At 37.3% G+C, this 14,365-nt stretch overlaps 1 protein-coding gene and 1 non-coding gene across 3 annotated transcripts in view; one reads left to right on the top strand and one right to left on the bottom strand.

Annotated features, from left to right (window-relative positions):
* FBXL17 (F-box and leucine rich repeat protein 17) overlaps window positions 1-14,365 on the top strand; it is a 467,882-nt gene that overhangs the window by 125,590 nt on the left and 327,927 nt on the right. The window lies entirely within an intron of this gene.
* Window positions 1,446-1,518, bottom strand: TRNAC-ACA (transfer RNA cysteine (anticodon ACA)). The gene has a single exon. It is a non-coding gene; the product is annotated as a tRNA-Cys (tRNA).

Here is a 14,365-nt window from a genome sequence, read left to right as displayed (position 1 = left end):
AGTGACTCAAATCTAGTCCTTGTGACTTCAAGTCTTAACCACCTAAAGTTGTAGAGATTCCTGCCGGCCCATTTCTTTTTATATACATGCTTATATACATAGCATTTGCCAGATCCTGATGCACATATTTTGAAAACATGAGGAAGAGGGAGAGCTTTGTGGTAGGGGAGTAAGGGAAAGTGCAAGTTGTATGGCATCTATTCCTCATTCAACCCCTGGTACTTGGTTTTAATTCCTATGGTTAGAGGGAGAGGGCCAGAAACTGAAGAAACTGTGTATGGAGAGACAGACGGACATTGTGAGATGGTGGCCCCATCGGGGCTCAGGTGGTGAGGTTTGGGGCAGAACTGGGGCAGAGGCCATTGGTTCCACTTCTGCAGTGCTCTGGCACTCCCAGGACTAGGAACTTCGATGCCGTGACACTGGAATGATCATAAGAGGCAGGAAAAGCCTTGAGCTCTGTTGAGTGGCTCTGCTGCAAGGCACACGGAGGCAACAGGAACCAGAGCAAATCAGCACCTGTGGGACAGCAGCTAAAGCTGAGCGCTTGGGCAGGAGCGAGGCACTACTTTGGGCATCCCAGAGAAGACTATGGAGAAAACTTAGAGATGCTAATTTCCATCAGTCAGGCTAATGGGGAATTCTAGCTCCCTAATTAGGTCACTGAAAGCAAATGTGTCCCTATTTTATAATTCCATGCAAGTGAGGTCTGGGATATATTTGATTATTGTTTTCAGACAAAGTACAGGCGAGAAGCTGTGTAATACAAGCACATTATCACCATGTTGCCGAAGCCGTTGGCTTTGAGAATTCCTGGAATGTATCCCTCCACTAAGCATTTCATATTTGTGTACAATTAAAGTACCTTTTAATACTGTGTTCTAGATGTATGTCTTTTTTTGCAGTCCAGTTATATGTTGGAACAGTGATTCAGTGTTTTAAATTTTTGCTTTATATTTTGGGTCTAAACTAGTGAATTGGCTCTACATAGTATTATGTTTCTTAACAATTTTTTTTAAATGTGCGTTTTTTCAATATACAGGGGAAATATATAAACAGATTTTCAAAAACTTGTTTTTGGCTTACCCAAGCAAAGTGTATTTAGATGCATTGTATATTGTTTTATAATACATTTTCTCCTTATTGCATGGAAGAATAAAGGCCAGGGAGAAATATGGTACTAATTTATATCTAATATTTTATAGGCTAAAATAATTTACATCCTATTTTTCTAAATTTTAAGAAAATTTACATTTTGTTTCTTAAAATTTTCTAAACTTATTTTTTAAACATTTATTTATTTATTTTATTTATTTATTTTTGGCTGCTCTGGGTCTTAGTTGTGGCACGCGGGACCTTTGTTGCCACGTGCAGGACCTTTGTTGCCGCATGCGGGATCTTTAGTTGCTGCATGTGGGCTCTTAGTTGCAGAATGTGGGATCTAGTTCCCTGACCAGGGATCGAACCCGGGCCCCCTGCATTGTGAGCGTGGAGTCTTAACCACTGGACCACCAGGGAAGTCCCCAAGTTTTCTAAACTTATATGAGAATTATTTAGGTTAAAATAAGAGAATCAATTTTAAAAAGCCTTCTCCCATGGTTTTTTTACCTTTTTTAGCATTTGTTTTCTGTGACAATGGAGTACTGATGTAGAACTTTGGAAAATAAGAACATAAAGAAAATTAAAATCACACACATAGTCCCACTGCCAAGAGGTAGTTAACATTTTATCTCCTCAGTTTTTTCACTCTGCTTATATACCTAATAGAATGATGTTTAAACTCCTAATAATTATATAGCCTGCTCTTTCAATTACATTCTATTTTCCGATTTCATTAAATGTTTTAAGAAAATATGATCTTTCATGGCCACATAGCAGTCTATCAAAAATATATACCATCATTTAACCATTATCCTAATTTTAGTACATTTGGGAGGCTTCTGTGTTTTTTCATTACTACAAATACTGCTGCATTGAGCATCCTGGTCCACAAATCCGTCTCTTGTCTGCTGAGCCTATTGCTCAGAAGTCCCCAGATGTGCTCTTTTTGGGTAAAAATGTGTAACACCTTTAAGACTTTTATACTATAGTTTAAATAAATGTAAATAAAAATCATCTAGCACAGTGCCTGGCAAATAGGCACTCAAATACTGACTGTTAACATAGAAATTCTGCAGTGTACTTGTCATTTCATCCTCAGTGATATGGTTTTTCTAGTACCTGCCTTTCCTAGATTTGACTGATTCATTCATGTATTCCATAAATGTTTAATGAGCACCTACTATCTGTCCAGCCCTGTGAAGGTATATGTTAACTTGGACTTGGGGAATGTTATGAAAATACTTAAAAACCTCCTTTGACCCCCTTTTCCTGGAGAGATGAATCTGGGTCTTGATGTTGTATAACGTGAGCTCTGCCCTTTCTGAGCTTCTGATTTAAAAAAATGAAATGAAACATATTTATACAACATAACTTTTTTTTTTCTTCTGCCAAAACTGACAAGGGAAGTGCCTTTTTCTCACATTCTTGTTACTGAGCATGGCTTCCTCTGTGAAGGTTAAGGGTGTGGACCAAGTGGACTAGGTCAGGGTGGGTGATGGACTCGCCATCTTACTTCCAGTTATTGTGGGAACCTTATTAAAGGAGGTGGGATTTTATAAGCTGTTTGAAATGTAAGAAAGAACATTTAGTGAGCTGTGAATGCATTTGTCTGACATGATGAAAAATGTATAACCTAATTTTAGGTTTTGTTTTTTGATAATAGGTTTTCTTGTTTAAAGAATGTTAAACATGAGTATGCAAGAAATGTTCTATATTCATACATTAGGGTGTTTGTGTGCTTTTTTTTTAAACAGGTGATTATTGGCTCTCATTTATGATTAAAACATAGATTGTTAGGACTTTATACCTTGGTTAGATTTTATTCATCCTGGGAAGCATTTTTCTCTTGTTAAAATATTAAAGCCTAATCTGAAATATTTTCACAAACACAAGTGACTTTTTGAAGGTCGTGCTCTTGCTTGTATGTATTTTCTTTTTGCACATTATGCATCAGCCTCCCAGGAAAGAGGTGGTTCTTTGTGGTTATAGAATATTATACTTATAAATCAAACTAATTATATATTGATGAGTTAAATTCCTTATAATCACAGGTAAGAAACTTTGCTATTCTACTTATTATCTAAGACATTGGATATTTAGGAGCATTACAAAGCCCAATTTTGGTGTATATACCTTGTTGTGCTTTCCAAAGGCTTTAACAACAGTAGGAATGTACTGTCATCTCCAAGGGCTGTTAGAGTAAAATAACTTGTCAAGTTAGAACATTAAAAGTAGAATCAATATACTTTAGAATCAATATACTTTAGAATCAATAACCTTAGAAATATAAGGTTATTTGGATTACTTCCTTTTATTATCTATAATTTTAGATATATTACAAAGTACAGGTAAACTTGTTTTATACAGTTAAACTTCTTACTTTTATTTTACTGAATGAAAGTCTCATTTAACTTACATTTTTCCATCGATACATAACTTCAGCCTGGTGAACAAGTTAGAATAGACAATTTATGTATTGTCATTTATATTTCTTTTTTTTTTTTTGTCATTTCTATTTCTAATGGCCCAGTGGTAGGTAGGTGGGACATATCATAACAGAGACTATCATTAAATGCTGCTTTATATTCTATCAAGTATAATGATAGGAATAAAAGTTAATTTTGTACAATAATGTTTGAAGTGCCAGCTCCATGGAACTGGGGAAAGGAAGTGTATACATTGAGTAGTGACTAATCTTTATTAAGCACTTTGTATGGTATGTGTCCAGCACATGGGAATTCTCTTGGAATGCTCACAAGAACCCCATTGGGTTTCTATCTCATTTTCACACTTTTTGGAAAACAGATAACTTCTTTAAGGTAGTAAGCTAGCAAGATGTGGAGCTGGATTGCAACCCAGTCTGAGTTCAGTGATTTCATGCAGTCAGATAATCTTACATTTCTTTTTGAGATAAATAAAAAGTTTAATATCATTGATTTGAAATTAGTACAATAATTATATTTAAAATGCTTTCATTCCGTATTATGACCAGCCAGTTAAGAAAGGTGTGACAGTGGGCATAAAAGATTCAGAAGAAACATGAGGAAAAGGAAAGGGAAGAACCAGAGAAAGGAGGTAAGGTGACAGATGGAAACACAGGAAAGGGGAGAGGACAGCAAATGTCCTGGAGAGGAAGAGATCTTCAGGCAGAGGTTGAGGAAGGAATCAGAGAATGCCCTATTACATAGAAAAGGAGAGAACCCAGATGGTTTGGAAGTCTAAGTTACCTTATAATGGTGGCTTTTCCCTTGCTTTGTGAATCTTAGCGTGCCTTTCGAAATACTAACTAGCTCTTCTGCTATTCAGAGTACTTCCCCTGTTTTTTGTGTGTTAGCCTTCTGGGACTTAAGTTCATTTCATCCTTTGCAATGGAACCTCAATCAAAGTTAGATGATTCGGAATTCAAGTTGTGTTTACTACTTCTGTTTTTTCCTGTTTTCTTACATAACTCATGATACATCCACACAATCAAATTTTGGTAAGTGATCTGTCTGGTGGATTTAATGTAGCCTTCAGTCATATTCTTATGATTTTCTCCTTATACTCTTTGAAATGAATCCTCAAACTAACCATATCTCTTAATTTAAAAGTTTTATTTAGAAATGAAATAAAGCTTGACAGAATGGAAGAGGCTTTATTTTCAGAGAATTAAAACATATTTTCTGTGATATGACCACAGAATTAATTGTATGTTTATGAAGCAACTACTTTATTATCAATTATGTTTAAGGTCTCAAATTTAGTGCTCATATAGATTCTTTGGTTGTATTTTAAGTATATTATTATGTTGTAATGAAAAGAGTACTGGGCTCCCATGTAACCCTGTACAGATTACTTTAACTTCTCTGTTTCTTCCATTTGTAAAATGGAAATTACACCTGCCTGTTTATCTAACTGGGTGAGTGGACAGATGTATATGTGTACTAGAAAATGCCTTGTAAATATTGTTGCTGAATACAACTATGGCTGTTAGGTTAGTAGATTTCTTTTTAGATTACTCCTTTCATTAATTAAAGGATGAGCAGATGCAGAATAGACTAATTGTTCTGTTTCATTTACATTACCCAAATATTGAATTTCAATAAAATAAAGCAGTATTCGTCAAAGAAACTTGGTCAGCATATTAAAGGAAAGTGGTTGAGTCATACCTAACTTATCATAGATCTTTTTAATAGGGACAAATATCTGTGCCATTAGTTCTGGACCAATGTCTTTCCCTTTCACAATACTTTAATGCATAACTTATAAATCTCTTTTTATCAGCCGATCTGACTTTTCCAAACCCAGACTAACATTAAGCAAGACAGGATGAGCAAAAATCAGGCAAGGTCAAGTAAGCAATCAAATGATCAGATTCTCATTGGACACTAATGGAATTTTAGACTTTTAGAAAATGATTAGTTATGAATCTCAATGCCCTTTGTTGACAAAAGGTCAGTTTTTATAAAATTGTGGTAAATTTTTAATGAGATTTTTAAATTACCGTGTTGGATTGTTATCTCTATAAAACTATACATAGTTCATTTTTCATATTAAGTCTCACATGAACATTTTTGCTGGAATGATAAGGGTATTATGGCTCTGATTTTTAAAAGAGCCTATTGTTAGAGATATACTGAAATATTTACTGATAAATGTGATGTTTTAGAAGTGGATGGGGCTATTAATGAAATGAGGTTGGCCATGAGTTAGTAACTATTGAAGCTAGATGATTGGTAAATGGAGTTTTATGTATTGTTTTTTCTACTTTTTTATATTTTTGAAATTTTTCATAATAAAAGGGTAAAAAATTTTACTGTTTTGTGCTTCTGATTTGCTTAATGGAATAGTTGTATCATGCTAATTAAAAGTCAAAGTTGTATTAGGAAATATGATTTCTTAAATAATCCTTATTTTTCTCATGATATATAAAAGCAATACATATTCTAGCTTGCTACTGAAATGATAACAGGTGTATAATGATATCAGGCATACAATAGCTTAAAATGTTTGAGAAAAATCTTATTTGTAATAATTGAGTATAATTTTTAGTCATATTTTTGTCTTCTTTCTACATGTACTATGTAATTATGGCATATATATAGAAAGTAATAATTTGTTGACTACTGCAAATGATTATATTAAAGTAGTGATCACACCTGTAATAAATGTTTTTTCTTATATCTTTATTGGAATATAATTGCTTTACGATCTTGTGTTAGTTTCTTCTGTACAACAAAGTGAATCAGCTATATGTATACCTATATCCCCATATCCCCTCCCTCTTGAGCCTCCCTCCCACCCACCCTCCTTATCCTACCCCTCCAGATGGTCACAAAGCATCGAGCTGATCTCCCTGTGCTTTACAGCAGCTTCCCACTAGCTATCCATTTTAAATTTGGTGGTGTATATATGTCAGTGCTATTCTCTCACTTCATTCCATCTTCCTCTCCCACCTCCCCCAACCCCACCGTATCCTCAAGTCTGTCCTCTACATCTGCGTCTTTATTCCTGCTCTGCCACTAGGTTCATCAGTACCGCTTTTTTTAGATTCCATATATGTGCGTTAGCATACTGTATTTGTTTTTCTCTTTCTGACTTACTTCACTCTGTGTGACAGACTCTAGGTCCATCCACCTCATTACAAATAACTCAATTTTGTTCCTTTTTATGGCTGAGTAATATTCCATTGTATATATGTGCCACATCTTCTTTATCACACTTGTAATAAATGTTTAACATTTACTCTTCTCACTAGATTGTAAGCTTCATGAGGGCAGTCTGTCTTAATCATTGTATGTAACACAGTACTTGGCACATAGTATTTGCTCAGTAAATATTGTTGTCTGACCATAGTTTAAAAGAAAACGATTTCTGTTTAAATAACATTATTTTAGATTTCTTTTTAAAATTTACTAACGATATGAAAATTTTATTACATAAAGAGCATAGTGAAAAGGTCTTAATGAAATGGTTTATAAAGTGAATCTATACCAATGCTTTGTCTCCATATTTAGCTATTTCCTTTGATATGATCAGTACCAATTTGTTTTGTGTTTTTGTTATACTGTTTCAAAGGAGGGGACTTTCTAGTGCATTAATTGTAAGTGTACACTACACCCTGTGAAAAATAATACAGAAAAACAAAGGAAGGTGAAAATGAAAAAGAATTTTTTCATAGAGTTTGAAGACTCCACTAAAGCAATGGAGAAATTTTGTGTTCCATTTTAAAGCTCCTACAAGTATAATGTATGGTCACTTGGTATCTAAGTAAAATTTCTTCATTTGGGACTTTTATCATCACAGTACTTCACATACTAGTTCTTTGTTGTTAGACGTGGCTGCTTTCTGACTTGGGCACGTGGCTAGGCCTCACTGAGGTACCCCTCTGTGTGGTGTGCTACTGTTCACGTGGGGGCAGGGACCCTGCTGCAGCCATAGTCCACTGGCAGCCTCTCCGAGGCCAGAATATCCCTGTAGCTGGTCCTGGGTACACCTGCTGGATTTTGAAGTACAACTTTCCCCTTTATCACCCTTCCGTTAGAGTCTTTAATGAATGGCTCCATCAATTATGTGCCTGCAGTATGCCGGAACTCAAGGGGACCTTACAGTTTTTTAATCCCTATATGACTCATGTTACCAATAAAATAGATTCCCTCCCTCCCTCCCTCCCATATCAAGTCATAACCATTCTACCAGGCTTTCAACCCTCCATAGTCTAGTCACCTCTTCAAACTTGGTTTCGGATCTAGTCAGAAGGTCCTGGGAAACTGAACTAAACTAGACTGGGATGCAGTACACAGACTAAAATATTCCCAGGGATCTCGCCAGTAGTTGTGGCAGCTATACTTGTTCGTATCCCAACCTGTCTCCTCTCTGCTCTCTGTACCTTGTCTTCACACTGCACTAGTACTTGACGTGAGGCATCGTGCATATCGTAGGTACTCAAATGTTTGTTGAACTAAAGGGATTTAAGAGACTGAGCAACTCTGAGTGAAATAAGCCCTTTACTATATAAATGTGCTTTCTTCAGTTTTGAAGGTATTGCTGATTCTAGCCATTGACTACTGGGGTCACTTCTCTTCTGCTTTCCTAAACCAATAGGGGATACTTAGACAACCAAACTCTACTCCAGCTGACTTCTGCCCAGAATCATACAACTCTTCTAGTCTGATGCATTTTGCTGAACTGGAACACATGGAAATGTTTTTGCCCTTCGGTTAGAACCCAGCCTAAGCAGATTGCTTTATGGTGGCTTTATTTTGCATTCAGAAGGTGAGGGCACCCCATAGGCCCACGGACCACTCTGGCTGAAAGACACGAATAAAAGTAATGAGGTTAGCATTCTTCCTGGAAAATTCTTTAGGAAGTAGACTCACTATGTCCTTGATCCCTGTTGCTCTTTGTCCTTGGAGGTGGAAAGAAGGCCTTGAACTGGTCCTAAAGTCCTAAGTGAGATTAGGTAGTCACCCTGCTCATTTCCTCTCATTAGTTTTCCAGTTCACTCCAGAATCAAAGTGCTGCTGTTTCTTTCTTTGAAAGCTGTATATCCCATTCTTAGCCATGGCTTCTTTGTGGCACTTGGAACCAATAAGACCAACAGATCAAATTTTCTTAGCATTAAAAGGACTTGTTTTTCAACATCGAAACAAGGCATTAACATGCATCAAGACAGGACTCCATTCATTCATTCCTTTTCATTTTGGAGCCCCTGTTGTGTGCCAGGCCCTGTGCCAAGCACTGGGCTTAGCGCAGTGAATGGGGTAGGTGGGGAGACCACCACACAGTGAGCAAGGGTAGGGGGTGGTGGGGTGATGAAAACAGGTGGAAGAGTTAGGGAGGAGTCAGATTATGCAGGGCCTGGTAGGTTATAGAGGAGTTGGGATTTTATTCTTGGAGTAATTGGTGCCATTGGAGCATTTTGAATGGCAGACTGACATGATCAGATTCGCAGTTAAAGAGATCACTGTGGCTTGATGGGTGGAGAACAGATTTGCGGGGTCAAGAGTGGCAGAAAGAGGTCCAGTGTGCAAGCTATTGAAAATGTCCAGGAGAAGGAGGACATGTCTTGGACCATGGTGGTCTGTGGTATCAGTACAGATGGCAAAGAGATAGCCCCATGTATACCCAGGGCTATCTTCAGTACTAATATTTGGAGGGTCTAGTTAGTTGTGAATGTTAGATTTAGTTATGGGACTGTTTCTGGATTGATTTCATAAGACTCTTTAAGAGAACTTATTAAAAGTATATATTTCTGGGTCCTGAATTAGTAGGTTTGGGGTGAAGTCTAGAGAAAACTTCTTTTTCTGAGCAAGGTCACAAAATACTTTTATATTATTTAGGACACTCATGTAGGATTACGCAGAACAATTCTTTAATGCCAGCAGTATAAAAATGTCCAAAGATTGCTCCACCTTTTTAGAGTTAACACTACAAATTCCTTTCCTCCCCAGATATGCTAGCATCATTTCCAAAAGTTCATCTTTCAGTGCAGATTACAAAACCCTTTTCATTGACTCAGTCTTACTCTGATAAAGATAGATCTCTCCTCCCATGTTCCAAGAAAACTTTGTCTTAAAATAAGAATAAATTGCATCTCTTTATTTAGAATCCTGAAATTTTTGTAAAAGCTTCTCCCATCCTACTTTCTTATTCTTTAATTTTAATCCTTTTTACGTGAAAGTGCTTTCTTGGATTATCAGTTTCTACTTACGTGGTTTTGTAATTCACTACCGTTAATCCAGCTTCTTCAACACTTCTGAATTAGACTACCCCAGCCCTCTCCTATGCTTTCCTCTTTTGGGAGGGTTCTCAGGATATACAAGACTATCACGGCATTGGCAGCACACCTAGTCTACCTATAGGAGATGAAAATAATCAAGGGTAGCACTTCTCTTAAGTAAATTCTTTAAAGAGTAGACCTAATGTGCCTTGATCCTTTTCACTCTACTTCTCTGAGGCTAACGGGAGGGCCTTAAATTTGCTTTTGAGTGAAATTAGCACCATGAAATAAATCTAGTGTGTATAAGTTAAAGGGCATGGGTTTCAAAACCTAAAAGACCAAAGTTCAAAGCCCCATTTTGCCACCTGCTAGTGATTTGATTTTGGGAAAGTCAATCTCTAATAGGCTTATTTTAGTCACCTGTTAAATGGGGATAATGTTGCCTCTCGAGGCTATTATGAGGATCTCCTGTGATGCATAGAGTGGACTTAGCTTGGCACACAGTAAGGCCTTAGTAAATGTAGCCATTTTATTGTCTACTCTCTCTTAAACTCTTTGGCTACTAGTACCCCAAACCTCAACAGAGTGAGCTGTGTCCAGAGACTGAATCTCTAGATTCAACAATTCAAAAAAATAAAATTTGTAAACAGTAACTCTCCAAGCAAAATTAGTGACCGTGTACGGCTCACCTTCTGTTCTTTCTCTTTTTTCTAGCCCAGAATAGTTTAGTCATGTATGAACACTTCTAACACAGTGGCTATTACATTTGCCCCATTTTAGAATTTTCTAGGCCTGTTGTTTCTACCTCCTGGAGAGGTTTCTCTCTTGTAGCCACATTTGATCTCACAAGAAACCACCCTCAAAGGATTTCTGAGTGCAGCTTTCAAGAGCTTATGAGAACTAACATTTTCCTTTTCCCTCTGCCCCCTGTGTTTCTGGTTTTCATTTGCTTAGGGTTTAGCAACTAGAGCAGGCCCCCTTAAGGTTCACAAATGGAAGCTCTACAGGAATCTTTGTGTGTGTTTATATTATTGAGGCTTTTCATGGTTCTTGTGACTCTGAAGGCACAATAGACATTCCTTATCACCGGGGCTTTTCCACCTTGTAACACTAAATGCACTTGCATGCTTTCCATGCCACTGTAAAAGTATAGGCTGGCTTTCAGAATGCCAGCTTAAGGAGACGGTCTTCTCTACCTCTGTCATGTGAAGAGATGACACTATTGAATCTGAGGTTCATCTTCCTCTTTCTCTCCATCACAGCTTTGACTAAAAGATCAAAATCTGCTTTGCAAGCTGATCTCATTCCCCCCCTGATTTTCCGATACTACTTTCCAAATCCTGAGCCACATTTCTCTTTGCATACGAATTCTTTTCTACTGCCTGCTTTTCCCACAGTGTGTGAGTAAGTATGATCCTTCAAAATCAAACCGTTCCAGGTGTCTTTTCAACAAATAGCGCTGGGGCAATTCATATGCAAAAAAAAAAAAAAAATGAACCTTTCACCTTACTTCACACTATTCACAAAAGTCAACTCCAAGAGCACCATAGACCTAAATGTTAGAGCTAAGACCACCATTAAGGAAATGAAAAGACAAGGCACAGAATGGAAGAAAATATTTGTGAAACGAGTATCTGATAAAGGACTTGTATTCAAGTTATATAAAGAACTCTTACAACTTAATAAGAAAACAACCCGATTTTGAAAATGCGTAAAAAATTAAGCTTATACTTATCACATGACTCAGTAATTCCACTCCTAGATATTTACACAAGAGAAATGAAACATAATGTCCATACCAAGACTTGTATGTGAATGATCACAGAAGCATTATTTATCAAAGCTCCAAACTGGAAACAATTAAAATGTTTATCAACTGGTAAACAGATAAACAAAATGTAGTATAGTCCTACAGTGCAATTCTACTCAGCAATAAAATGAGCCAACTACTGATACATGTAACACCAAGGATGAACCTCAAAAACATTACACTAGTGAAAGAAGCCAGATACAAAAGACTACTTATGATAGAACTCTGTTTATATGAAATTTCTAGAAAAGGCAGGTATGGATGTGTAAAGCATGGTTGTCTAGGGGTGGGAGCTGTGATTGAACATATGGGCATAAGGGATAAAGGGAATTTTGGGGGTGGTGCGATGCAAGTGTTCTACAACTGGATCCTGGTGTTGGTTGCACAACTGTTTAAGTTTAAGGCCTTTTATTAAGTCTCCTAAAACACATCTAAGCCTACTAAGGGTGCTTCTATACTCCAAGGACTTACTCTGGTCTTGTTTGGCTGATAGCATTCTGTTGATGCTGGAGGCTCCCCCGAGCTCTCTTATTCTGATTCCTTGAGCTGAAAGAGAAAGACCCACCAAGCACATCTTAATACCTTTTTTTCTTCTCTCTGAAAGCTCTAACACCTTGGACTTGAGCTTTCTTGTGCCCTTAATCCTTATCTGAATTCCTCTTCCCCCTTTTGAAGATGGACCTAGGAGAGGCCTGATGTTAGAGTGAGATTAGGCAGGGTCATTTAACCAAATGGCCATAGTTACTTAACCTTTGTTCTCTCTCATCTTCCCTCCCACCCCACTTTTTAATAGAAATTTGTTTTCACTAAAGCTTCAGGCAGTTTTAGTGCCTTAAATATTCTTTGTTAACATAATGTTTTTAGAAAGCTGAGTGTCAGGAAGGCCCATTTTTAATTTATCAATGGTACTCTTACTCTTAATCTGCTGAAGCATACTTTACTTTTGAGGGCAGAATTAATCTTTTATCAGACGTACCATGGATGCTGTTGGTTTCATTATTTTAGGAAAATGTTCTTGTGTTGTTTCAGAATTAATGCTGCCCACATACGTTTATATTCCAATATCTATTCAGAATAGATAAGGAAGATACAAAGTAAGAGTCACCCATATTAAATTTAATGCAAAGGAGATGCAAGTCACTGCTGTTTGAAAAACTAACAGTGGTGTTTAACTTGTTGATTTCATCTTGACTGTGAGGAAAGTGAATCTGAAATTAAGCCTGTGATAGAGAATATTTGGACCTTCTTTTATAAGCTACAACTTTGTGGAACAGTGAAGAAAATGTTAGCACAATTATAAGAAGATAATTTTATACATGGAAAGTTTTTGGAGGTTGAGGGAGACAAAAAAGGAATTTCAGTCTGCCCTTTGTTTAAAGCAGGGCCATGTAGAAATGCCAAAAGCTGTCAGTGTAACTTCTTTGCATCTCTGGGGCCTCAAGTTTTCACAACCCTAAGAGTCATTTAGGGGCTTGTTAAAAATACAGATTCTTGGGCCACACCCCTTTTGGCTCTGAGATTTTACTAAACTCCTCAGGGGATTCTAATATGTATTACATTAGGTAAGGTTCTTCAGAGAATCAGAATTAGTATGAGGTGTGTGTGTGTGTGTGTGTGTGTGTTTGTAAAAGAGATTATTGTAAGAAATTGACTCATGTAACTATGGAGGCTGAGAAGTCCCCAGATCGGCAATCTGGAGACCAAGGAAAGCTGATGGTGTACTTCTAGTCTGAGTCTGAATACATAGGAACCAGGAGAGCCGATGATATAAGTTCCAGTCCAAGTTTGAGTCTAAAGGTAGGAAACTGGTGTCTCAACTTGAAGACAAGGCAGAGAGAGAGAAAGAGAGAGCGAGCAAATTTTCCTTCACTCAACCTTTTTGTTCCATTCAGACCTTCAACGGATTGGATGTGACTAAGGCTGAGTGGTCACCTTGGGGAGGGCAATCTGCTTTACACAGTCTACTGTTTTAAATGTTAATCTCATCCAGAAACACCCTCACAGACATACCCAGAATAATGTTTAATCAAATATCTGGGTGCCTCGTGGTGTAGTCAGGGTGACACATAAAATTAACCATCACACCATCCAAATCTGAGGAATTGGAAGCAGTGAGGGGCAAAACCAGATTTCTTGGAAGAAACACTTGTAGGGAGAAACCTTATAAAGAGACCGTTGTTGCACTTTAGGAAGCAGTTGTACAATTTCAGTTATAAAAGATGTCCAGACTAGGCAAATTCATAGTGACAGAAAGTTGCCAGGGGCTGGAGGCCGGAGTTGGAATAGGGGAGTGACTGCTAATGGGCATGGGGTTTCTTCCTGGGGTGAGGAACATGTTCTGGAATTAGATATTGGTGATGGTTGTACAACTTGTGAATATGCTAAAAACCACTGAACTGTTGCTTTTGAAGGGGTGAATTTTATAGTTTGTGAAGTGTGTGTCAATAAAATATGTACATATCTATTGAGAGAGATGCGAAGAAGTGGAGGTAGATAGTGTTGACATCTCTGAGACATTTTCTGTGAAGAAGTAAACAAACGTGGGGTGATAGAAAGGGATGTGGGGTTGAGGGAGGATTTAAAAAAAAAAAACCACAGGACATATTGCAGCTTGTCTGTATATGGATTCAAATGATCCGTTGGAAAGGGAAATATTAATGATGCAAGGTAAGGCAGAGGGAATTTGCAGTAGCCAAATCTTTAAATTCACTCACTGTACATGCCATCTTGACTTTCTTCATGTCTCTTCCCTA

Source organism: Balaenoptera ricei, chromosome 3 (assembly GCF_028023285.1).
Source record: "Balaenoptera ricei isolate mBalRic1 chromosome 3, mBalRic1.hap2, whole genome shotgun sequence".
Lineage (NCBI taxonomy): Eukaryota > Metazoa > Chordata > Mammalia > Artiodactyla > Balaenopteridae > Balaenoptera > Balaenoptera ricei.
This window is presented reverse-complemented; position numbering and strand designations above follow the sequence as displayed.